Source organism: Triturus cristatus, chromosome 9, assembly GCF_964204655.1.
Source record: "Triturus cristatus chromosome 9, aTriCri1.1, whole genome shotgun sequence".
In the NCBI taxonomy this organism is placed as follows: Eukaryota; Metazoa; Chordata; class Amphibia; order Caudata; family Salamandridae; genus Triturus; species Triturus cristatus.
Window position 1 is genome coordinate 745,330,204 of NC_140592.1, and position 12,237 is coordinate 745,342,440.

Here is a 12,237-nt window from a genome sequence, read left to right on the forward strand (position 1 = left end):
ACACACAAGCAGCATGTGGATTGTTTCATAGCAGGATTTGTGGGCAAAGCAGAGTGCATTGCAATAGATCCTTCTAGAAACTGGCAACCAGTGCAGCTTACGGTGAGTCTAGAGGGCCTATCACATTTCCTGAAATTCATGACAAGTGATGCTGTCATGTTCTGAATGCCTTGAAGTTTGTAAATAGCTGACTCAGGAAGGTCAACGTAACACGCATCTGGCATAGCTCAATGAGGGAATCATGGCACCATTAACTATGCCAGCTTTGAAGTGGCATGGAATATTAAATTTTTCTTCAGGATCCTCATTTAGAGGTTACAGGATGACACAACGGCAACAGCAAGATGAGGCAAGTGGAAATGCCATCATTGAAAAGTTGTGCGAAGTCATCCTACACTGCCTCCGGGGAGTCTCGGTTCCTAAAGAGGCCGCCTAGCGACTAGTAACTAGTGCACCTCAACATGTGTAGAAAGCTGGTGAGCCAGACCATCTTGCCAATTTTAGTAACTGCTGGCGAAAGAATGATAAGCCTATGGTTAGCTTCTGTGCTCGGATCAAACATTAACTTCCTCGAAAAGGGGTTTGATGACCCCTTTCTCCCTTCCAATGGGGTCAGTGCCAGATGAAAACAGGTTTTGAGCATGAAGATAAAAGTAGGTGTAGCAAATGCACATAAAGATTTTAGATCCTGACTGGATACAGCAGCTGTGGAACTTGATTTTGGGTAGGTAATCGTGGGGAGAGCTGTAAGATGAGTGAAAAAAGCCAAAGGTTTGTACTCATACTGTATAAGACAAAATGAAAGTGAAAGGTGACCAATACAATAATGAATGACCTCGATCATCTCATAGAAAACTAGATGCCTAATCGCCACAAACAACTTGGGAGAGGAACTGGTCATCTTCACACAGGGCGTAACGGTGTGATTGGAGACTGCCCGGAAAAAATCCTTGAGGAGCTGTAAGCCTGAGGAATAGAATTTGTAATGCCTGAGTTATTGACATCTATGTGGTGCTATTAAAGTCTGATATGAGTGTGTGTGTGTGTATGCACATACAAGTCTGTGTTTTATTGAATGCACAATTGTATATTTTTTACATAGAAAGATGGAGGGGTGCAGCCCTGTTTCCCTTCCACTGACCTCAACTAGCTTCGCTGTTTATCAGAACCATTTTTATTTATGTTTGCATTAGCATTATATACTGAATGCTGGCAGCTTCAATGCATCAGATGCGAAGGTAGACGTGAAATTCCGGGCCTCATTTAGGTTTTGGCAGAACTAGAGCTTCAGCCCAACCAAACAAATATAGCATGTTACATCGCATGCTATTACTACGCATACTTTTACAACGCAGTTGTTACAACGACCGCATTGTTAGTAAACAATACCCTTACATCGCAAGTCATTACAAAGACTTGCTGTAGGGGGCGCGCCGGACTTAGGAATAGTATTATTTGCTATTCCTACTCCAGTTTGCACAACAGCAGGGAAGGTGTTGGATCTCATATCCAATACCTTAGCGCCCCCTACAGTAAGTCCTTCTAATGACTTGCGATGTAAAAGTATCGCATACTAACAACGCGGACGATGTAACAACTGCGTTGTAATGGTACTTCGTTGTAAACGCTATTTTCCAACCAAACTAGCCATTCCACACTCTATTTAGAGTTGGCAAAAGGGCAGTGTTTACACTGGATGAGCCTTTGTTGGCTCTGCTGGTGTAAACCTCTGACAGGGCGGCCCATCTGCCAAGTACCAACCCATTGGCACTGTGCAGTTACAGGTTAAACACCAAGGAAATACCAGGTGGCATTCTGTACAGTATTCCCTTTTCAGTGGGGTTTAACGTGCACGCTTAACCTGCTCTGAGCAGGTGATAATAGTGTGCAGCGGTCTGTGGTAAAAGTGTGCAGGGAGCAGCTATAAGGCAGTGGTGGAAGAGAGTGAGGAGAGTGAATTAAGGAGTGGAGAATGTTGACTTCCAGGGGGGAGCATGTAATACTCCCCCGTGTTCTGTCTGAGGTTTAGTCAGTGGTCATACAAGTGGTCTGGGCTACAATGCAGACTTTTCTCACAGTGATTTTACCTATTCGATTTTCTGGCAGATACAATTGGGTTTGGTGTTCCTGAAGCCAGTTAATCCCAATGGCAGGAACACTGGACCTCTTGTAAATGTGCACAACGGAATCCACACTGGAATTCAGGCCCATGGACACTTTGCAATTGGGTTAATTAGGTAGGGAGAGCACAACAACATGAAGCATAAGAAGCAATGAAAAAACAAACATAGCCTTCGCTACCTGTAAATGGCTTTTAGGTGACCTCAGTGGTTGAAGTAGGTGTGATTTGTTAGAATGTCATTCCCAATCTGTTAATGTTTACAATGACAGTTTGCACACTTTTAAAAATAAAAAAAACTTTTCCAGTATAATAATGCTGATCTTCAGATGCCTGTGGCAAAAAGGGAAGGGAGGTGGTCTCCAGTTCTGTAAAGCTAGTGTAGCAACAGACAGAAAAAGAAGAAGCTTTTTCACTAGGGTGCCGGCTACATGTAATACACGTACATTTGTGTAATTTGCCAATCAGCAAATCTAAAGGCTACCTGGGAACTGGTATGTGGCTGTAATTGATGGAGCCATTTGAGGCTTTATGGTGACAAAGGTTTATTCTTTTTGAGATGTAATCTAAGGGTATTATCAGATATGTTCTGGAGTGTGTCCTAATAAAAACCTATTTAAAAGGTTTGCACTAGGTAGTCTTATTGGGTTTCACACACTAATATATATTTTAACACACTTGTTTTACCGTAAACTCTAAGGGACTGATTTACCAAATTCCACGGACAAAACGTGGTTGCAATTTTTTTATGGAAAATAATTTTGTAAACCGACTTATGTACTAATAGGTGGGTTCAATTCTGAAATGTAGTGGGTCACTATCTGGCCAATCTCATCAATATTCATAAGATTGGGCACAAATTGCAAATCACTACAGTTGGATGCCATCAAAGGGATGGGTGACGGCTGCTGGGGTTAGTAGACTACCATGTCTGTGATCATATTTACTTAGGAGTAAATATATATGAAGTACGGCTGCGTTAATAAAGTAAAGGTTTTTTTTTAAGTTGGAGAGTTTGCATTAGTCTCTTGATTCACTGCCTACTCCCCAACAATTTTATTTACATTCCCATTTGCAAATGCTTTACCGCCCCAACTCAGGAGTCAGTAACTTTTCAATATTTTGTGACCAGATGTTTGTTGCAAAACATTGATACCATAATGAATCCCTGTTTAGAAGGGAAGTCCTAAACACACCGCTTGTGAATAGTGATTAATTATGCTTTTCTAAACCCATTTTGTGATTCAATAACCTGTTACCAAATCGCAAAGTGAGTTTAGTACATTTAAAAAAGCTATTTCGTAGTCACACACCTGTGATTTTGAGAATCATAGGCTCTGAGACCACAAAATCTCCTTGTAGTGAAATGGGCGTTGCTCGCCGGATATAGATTAACTTAATAAACGCAAAAAACCTACTGCAAAACTATTCACACACTAAGGAGCATGATGCACTTCCCACCAAGAGGGCCAAAGAAAGTGCTTCACAGCAGTAAGGACAGAATCAGCAGCATGGCTGGTCTAACTTCATGCTATCTCCATTTTTAAATTGCTCACCTTGAATGTGGAGATCATGGCGGACATCAATTAGCACACACTACCGACGAGAAATGTAATTAAACATGCATTATTTTCAGAATGTGGCATCTCTAAAAGTATGCAGGGGGGGAATGTTATGGCAGAAGGGTATGAAACAAGGACAGGTATGCTGAGAGGCCAGCAATGCTTGAAGGCTTCGCTTGGAAGCAGGGTAAATACATATTTTCTCGCTCTCCGGCTCCGCTTGAAGGCTGGCAGCCCTCCCCAACAAGCAGTTCAATTATAAGCGCCCTCCAAGAGAAATACTTCAAAGGCACGCTCCATAGAAGAGATGCCAGCACCTTCACACTGTATGTGTACAAAAAAAACTCACGCGAAGCATGGCCAAGGAACATTATTTACAAAACCCATGAGAGGCAAAGAAAAAAACACTTATCAAATGACCTTGTTCCTCCGGTTTATGCACATATGCTAATTAATGTTAACAATAAACCTTATGCATCCATCGAATAAGCTTCAATTTATAGGACATTCATATACTAATCCAAACTCCTGAAATTCACCAGTTATGATTAGTCTCTAAAATCTACCTATACCTCAGTTCACTGTTTATGACACCACACAGATTATGCCACAAATAGCATGATTTGACAGTGAAGCATGCAGTTTGCTCCGGACAGAACCCCCAATCGTATCCTTGCATGCCACACCAAGGACATGGCGTTCAACATCACTGATGACATCAAAAGTTACAGTACTGTTGACATTTATGTGCGGAGTTTGCCCAGGGCATGGCCTACAGCCATTCTCCTTGCATAGTGAATGGTGGACTTGGCCTTGGCCCATCTACTCCAATTCGGATTGGAAAATCTTTTATATTATAATTGTATTTATATAGTGTTTACTACCACTGACGAGGCTTTGAAGTGGTTTTCAGTGAGTAGCATGCTACTTTGGAACCAAAGGTTGATTAGTAGATGGAAATATAAATTGTTATTGGGAGTAGTGGGAGCCGTAGACAACTGAGGGGCATATTCTCAAGGACTTATCGCCGAGTTATCGGCACTTTACCGCAGCCAAAGTTGCGATAAATTTATCGACCCATTCACAAGCTGGTGCTAACAGCCGATACCACCAATTTACCTGCAAAAGCATCCGCAAAAAACATTGCCACAGATGACCCCGACAACTATCGCTAATGAGATGCAGAGTAGGCGTTCCCGAGCAAAAAGCTGCGACAACAGCACACCTCAACATTCTCAACGACCAGCCAGATCGGCGAAAAGACCACAGAACAGGGGATAAGGCGAGTTAGCAGCAGGAAATTAACACCTGCTCTGACCTGGTGCAAAGTTGGACGACAACCTGCACCAGAAGAGGGAGCCCAGCCCACAGCCACACCTGAAGACCAATAGATGCCATGGAGCCACTGATCATGCAGCTCGAAGCCCCAACAGGGTCATAACAACCACCGCCACCACCCACAGGACCGCCACCCCCCCCCGACCACCACAGAGGCAGCGCAGACAAAGACAGCGGACCTTCAGGAAACGCACCAGCCTCACAGACCTAACACCAGTCATTGCCCACTACAGGCTCAAAAGGACAACCATCCTCCACATCCTGACCATCATTGCCCACAGGCCGATGGTACCAACACAGCAGGCAACCAACATCCCACCTCAGACAAAGCTGCTGGCTGTGCAGCACCTGTTGGCCTCTGGTACCTCCCAACCAACAACCGCCAGAGTCAGAGGAGTCTCACAGCCAGCCTCATCCAAGTCCCTCACACATGTCCTGGATGCCATCATCAGCTTGGTACCCCAGTACCTATAGGTCCCCCACAATGCGCAGAAACAGCTGGGGACCAAGCAAGGACTACACGCCATAGCTGGATTCCCGCACGTGTTGGGGGCTATTGACAGCACACATGTCCTACTTGTGCCCCCTGCCGACACTGCACACAATTATCGCAACAGAAAGCACACGCATTCCATCAATGTGCAGGCAATAGTGGACCACCGGGGACTCTCCACCAATGTCGTAGCCAACTACCCAGGCAGTGTGCATGATTCTTTCATCTTCCGACAGTCCATCATCAACCAGCGCTTCCAGGATGGCACCTATGGGAATGTACTGCTCGTTGGTAAGTACCAACTGAACGCACCACACACCTCAACCCCACAATCATGCAACTCACAACTCTGGCAATGCACACGTTGCAAAATCACATAAAACATGCCAAACAACATGCCCACCCACCAGACACAACAGCACAACTTACTGTGGCAACATGGGCTAGCCATGTACATGAGCCTGCAATGGCATGGCACCTCAGCCACACAATAGCTGAATGTGGGGAGAGGTGGGAACCAGGCTTGAGCGAAGGAGGCAAGTGATCCATGAATGAGAATGTACACAATGCCAAGTGTGGCAGAGATGTGGTGGACAGACTGCAGTATGCAGACCACATACATATCCATGTCTACATGCACTGCTGGTGTTTGGAGTGTAGTGGACAGTGGACACAATCATGTCACCCCATCCAGTGGGGAAGTTCTTGGAAATGTAGCTTGTGACGTTCCCCCCTTAAGCGTGTGTGGAGTGGGCTGGCCCGGCATTTGCCAGGCCAGTGTAGGGGTGTGAATAAAAAGCACGTAGTTCTGGGCGTGGTTCTCGTCCGGAATGCCCAACGTATCTGCCAGGGCGGCACCTCCCACCCCGCCACGAGACCGACACCATCGCCGTGAGCGGTGTTGCCTGCGATCCTGTGTGCCTGCTGCACCCCGGGCCGCTGGTCCCCAAACCCGTCTTGCCCGCCCCTGCGCAGCCAGGCCTCACTGCTCACCTGCCGACACCGGCGTGTGTCAGAGGCGGGCCCACCACGTGCCGGCACAAGCTCCAAACCCGAGGCCTGCGACCTTGGCAGCCTCCTCAGACCATCACGGCCTCCGCGACACAGGCCTGCTGTGCTCCTTTCTCGTCGACGTACTCTACCACTGCCTCCGGCCTACACTACGGTCAAGTAGGTCACACATTTAGAACTGAGTCTTGATTATACAATGGCCGAGTACACATATCAACGCAGAGTTTAAATCCCTATACTCCCTTCGATGTGGTGATACCAAGTCTGTGCATAGCATCTGTCGGAGTCTGGACTGTGCGAGCCCAGCTCCGAGCCTACCTGATGCAGCCGCCCCTTTCTTCCCCTTACAGCCACCAGATACGGAGCCCACCCTGGCCGGATCCTCACCTTCTGCCGTTCCATACGCCTGGCCCTTTAACAGGGATATGGAAGTTCCTACATCCAGCCTCTGGGGGTGGAGTCAAGCGACGTCACCATTGGATAAAGGTCTGGCAGCCTATCCCGTAGAAGAGGAAACCCGGAAGCAGGAAGACGCCGTGACAGCGGATCCCGGGAGACAGCACGAACCGGAGTTCCCGAAGACGCCTGCAGTTCCTGGTGACGAGAAGCCTGGAGGCCAACGTTCCTGTGATCCGCCCAGCCGCGTTCCTGGAGGGACGTGGCTTGATCAGGTGCGTCAGCGCTTGCGGGGAAACCGGGAGACGGGCGGTGGGTCCGTTAGAACAGGGGCGCTGCTGGAGTGATCGCGTGCCGGCTGGTGAATGCAGTTCAGCCCCGGATGCCTGCGCGACCTTGGTGGCAGTTTCCCTCCTCACACCGCCTTGAGTGAACCTGGTGTTTTCCCCTCACACCCTCTCCTAATAAAAACCCCAAAGACCACCGTAGCCCTAAAACGTGCTGTTTTCGTCTTTGCTTTCCATATATCCTCCCATGTTGGTCCGGTTGCGCTGTTCCGCGGCCTGAAGGAAAAGGCCCCAAGGAACAGCGCCCTGGTGGAGAAACTTATCCCCGGAAAGGAACACGTGGGAGTTGTCCCTACAATTTGTTTTGTTTCCCTCGTCCTACGAACCTCTGAACTTTCATGTGGGACCAATTCATTAATAAATAACACCCTTTCAAGCAACATACGTGTGGCACGCTTCCTCCTTGCGACAGCATCCCAACCACACGTGTCTGTGGGCTCTTGATGACTACACCTTCGGCCTACACTGCGGTCCAGCAGGCCTCACACCAATCTCATCCAGTCCGTACCAAGCAGGACAGGGCATCGTCGCTGGCTGAACACCCGCTCAGCTCTGGTGCTTCTACCTCCATCAACCACAAGTCATCCCCACATGCCATTTCAACGTTGTGTTTAGAGTTCCAGGAGGAGCTTGCTGAACAGCGGTTGGCCCACGCTGACCGCTGCCTCCACCCTACACGGTGGTCAAGTAGGTCACACATGTGGAACTGAGCCTTGATTTGTGTATGGCAGAGTTCATATCATTGCACGCAAGGAGAGGTGTAAGTGGAAGACGCGTTTGGGTCTGGAGGAAAAAAGGATCATCGTTACGGAGGTGATCGAACACTGCCAACAACTGCTCTGGTGTCACTAGCTCTCTGCGTCGCGAGCCAATGACACGTGGCTGTGGGCCCCTGCTGACCACTGCCTCGGGCCTACACTGCGGTCGAGTAGGTCACACATTGGGAACTCAGTCTTGATTTATTTATGGCAGATTTGATATCATTGTACAGGCCTAATTGCAGACTCCATCCCCTTTCAGCTCCGGTGCCACTAAGTATGTTCCCCGACATCCATGGACACTTTCTGGTTGAACTTTGGTGGCGACTGAGTCTATGGACTGGGGGTTGTCTTCATCATCATGTCGGTGATACTGACTTTGTGGCAAGAACGAGGCTGAAGCATTCCACTCCTCCATTTGCCGCTTCCAGCCAGCTTCTGCCCTCTGCATCATGCACTGGAGGACACCTTCCATTGTCCCCTTCAACCCTCCGCTACATTCACCTTCGACATCGACGAGGACCCACTCAGCTCACGTGGCCCTACCTCACTGCACCGCAAGTCACCGTCCCGTGGGGGTGTGCCTGTGCTGGCCGCAGTGCATCCGGGGCCCCTAACTCTGTGCAGCTCAAGTCATGGACCCTGTCTGATAGAATATTGGATGGCCTCTGGCTCGATGGACTGGGGGTCATCAACACCATGTGTCTGTGGCCCTGCGCTGTCCGCTGCCTCCGGCCTCAACTGCGGTCCACCTGGGCTCACACATCAAATCGAGTCCTGACCTGCCCGGACGTTGCATCACCGCAGGATGCACACGCTACCACCGCCAAGACCAACTCCAAACAACAGGTGCCAGAGTCGGAGGTGTCTTACTGCCAGACTATCAGAGTTGCTCACACCTGTCGTGGGTACCATCATCAGCGTGATACCCTGCTCAGCTCTTCATGTGCCACTAACTCAGTGCACCACAACTCGTGGACCATTCTGGTTGCATATTGGGTGGACACTGTACTTTCTCCGGCTACCACCATGATGCTTTATAGTTGTGTATGTTTGGCTGATGTTTTCTGTTTCTGCTTTAATTGTGATCACTGTTCAAGTTGTTGCCAGCACCAACAACTCCATGAGGGCTGGCTTACACTCACCTCACACACATCCAGCACAGGCGTCACTATACATGTGACCCTGGCAATAAAGGTGCCCGTAGCCAGTTCAACAAACTATCTGAGTGTGTCTGTGTGCCCATGATGTAAGCATTAGGGCCCCGGGCCCTACAACATTACCTTGTGCCGTGTACAGTGGGTGAGACCTTGCCCATGTAGATTTGTCGTCCCCCACTCAATACGTAAGAGGAGTGAACTGGGCCAGCGTACGCCAGTCCAGCGTGGGGGTGTGGATGATTATCCTGTGGCTCTGGGTGTGGTTCAGTACTGGAAATGTGTAAAGGCATGTGTCTCTGTCGCAGTGTAGCGTCCGTTGGGGAGTGTAGGTGGTCCCTCATGGTACTTAGACACCCACGTATGTGATCTAGTTCGGCTTCCATGAGGTAGAACCCCACCGCCCCTGTTCGGCCACCCCCTTCTGGCAGTCTGACATCTGGCCTTGGAATGCGATGTGTGCTCCGGTGGGCTGCTGGGAGCCAGCCGTGATGGTGGGTGCGTACAGCTGGGTGGTCTGTGTAGGGGGCGGGGTATCCTCGATGCAGCTGGGCTGCCCTGCTCCTGGAGGTCGATTGCCTAAGATGTCCATGAACTGTTGTAGGGCGTCATTGTCGAAAGCGTGGAGGTCCTCTTCAGCATCACTGTGGAGTTGTCTGGTCTGCTCTGCTGGAGGTGTTGTTTTTCCCTCTGCATTGTGAAGGGGAGATACTTGTTGACATTGTGTTGGGATGTATGTTGGCACATTGTTCAAGTTTACATACAGACTGCATGACAATGTACATTGTAACTGTTTGGGAGGAGCGGACTATTTGATGCGGGACAGTGGACATTTGGCCTACATGAAGTAGGTGAAGTTTTATACGTACATTTTCATCTAACAGTTTCATGCTATGTCAGATGTGATTGGCCATTTTCTACGCACAAGCGGACACAGTTGTGTCCTCTGTTCTGCAGTGTAAGTGTTGCACTGTGTACCACATTGTCGTCCATGTGGATGTGCTGTCATTGCTATGTGTGTGTGTTGCATTGTAGGAGAGTCGCCCCTGCAGCTGTGATTTTGCTGCCCATTATCCCTTGGAGGCTGTGTGCCTTTGGCTTTTGTGCTTTTAAGGTGCTTTGATGCTGGCGAATTGGGTCATTTGTGCTCTTGGACGGTTTTTGTACTCTTGTGCATTGTTTGTCTGCAGATGTATTGTTGACGTCAGTGGTTGTTTGTGCATGTGGATGTGTCAGAGTGTGACCTGCTCTTTTACGGATGTGGTCCACACTCCGCCACCTCAGTGTCATGGCGTGCACAATGTCATGGTGATTGTACTCCAGCCATGCTGCTTGTCATGTAGTGTCACTTGCATTGTCAGTGTGGCTCACAAATACGCATCTTTGCTGTGTTTCGCACGGGTGCATGTGTGTGTTGTGGAATTGGTGATGTGTGGGGTGGGACCCCTTAGGGCACATGGTGGACGAGGGCCTACTTGATGTTTGTATGTTTGCTGTAGTGTGCCACAGGGATCAGGGACATGACCCAGGGTCATTGTGGGTGTGCGGTGTGCTACACGTCGTTGTACATGTGTGCCATTGTGCCCGTCCCCCCCGTCCCCCCAGTCCCTGTTCGTTATTCACCTTGTTGATGTTGTGTCAGGTCATGTCGAGCAGTGTCCGGACTCCCTACTCCTTGAACCATCTCCACACTGATGACTGTGGCCACCATTTGCTCCAGCTCCTCCTGTGGCGCAGGACTCCCACCTCCATTTGCCGTTGCTGCCTTCCTGTTGGCAGCGGGTTTCTCATTGGTTTGGCTTTTCACATCATGCCAGCGCATCTTGGCCTCCTCGACACTCCGACTGCATTCACGATGGAATGCCATTTCTCCGTCTGTGTTGCCAATGACACGGTGGAGGCGACGGACAGTTGTTGTTGGTGTTCTTTCTCCTCCGTGACGACGATCCGGTTGTCATGCGGACTGAACTGCATCTTCCCCTTCCTCTTCTCCTTGGCCTTCCCCGACCCAGAGGTTCCTTGCTGGTGGTCTGTGCGGCTTGTGAGGTTCGCGCTGACCTGGGCACTCGGTTCGGGTGCATCCATGTTGCTACGCAGTTTATTTTGTTTTTGGTTTGTTTTTCTTGTTCTGCTTTTATAGTGCATGACGCCTGGGAATTGCAGGCCTGTCGCTGGTTATCGCTGATTTTTGTAGCGCGATTGGCCTCATCGCAACTTTTGGGCGTTCGTGTTTCGCATTTTTGCGGCGCTGCGTTGATTGTAACGCGGTCATTTGACACGTTATCGAGGGACTATCACACGATGCCGCCAGGTTGAGAATACTAAGTTAACACGGCGTTTTTTTCCCGCGATAGACTGCAATATACAAAGTTGCATTATGCTAATTTTGCGATGTTTATCACACGCTGTTGAGAATATCCTCCTGAGTCTCTTAGTTAGATGAATAGGATAGAGGAAGAAAGAGTTTAGAAAGGATTATTTGCTCGTTCATAGAAGTAAAAGAGGTTTGGGATGAGTCAGAGAGCCTGTTAGTTGGATGATTAGGTTAGAGGATGGATAGAGGAGGGAAGAGTTTGGAAAGGGTTATTTGGGAGTTCATAGTAGTAAAAGAGGTTTAAGATGAGTCAGAGTGGAGGTAGGGGATATTTAGGAAGAGGAAAAGCTTGAGTCATAGAGAGGTGGTTTGGTGAGGCTAGGGGAGAATAGTTAACTTTTTCTTTCTTTGCAGTGGGCAGAAAATATATAAATGTGTATAATACATAACCACACAAAATAGGTATAAATAAATAGAGATTTTAACATGATATACATATGGAAAATAATCAGAAGATATAACATTGTAGAAGATAATGGCCCATATGTATACATATTTACAAACTCAAGTTTAGCTTTCCATTATGTTGTGATATGAGTGACCATAAAAAATAGAGGCTGCTAAGCTTGTAGTCAAATGCTTATTCGTTATTTGTATAATGGCCTATATACATTTTAAGCATATATATAAAAAGGGCATATATTTTAACACTAAGTAATATATACATTTGTACATTAGTTAA

The 12,237-nt window shown here is 48.2% G+C and overlaps 1 protein-coding gene across 2 annotated transcripts in view; it reads right to left on the bottom strand.

Moving 5' to 3' along the window:
* The window catches only part of MACROD1 (mono-ADP ribosylhydrolase 1), a 2,692,027-nt gene that overhangs the window by 420,508 nt on the left and 2,259,282 nt on the right, over window positions 1-12,237 (bottom strand). The window lies entirely within an intron of this gene.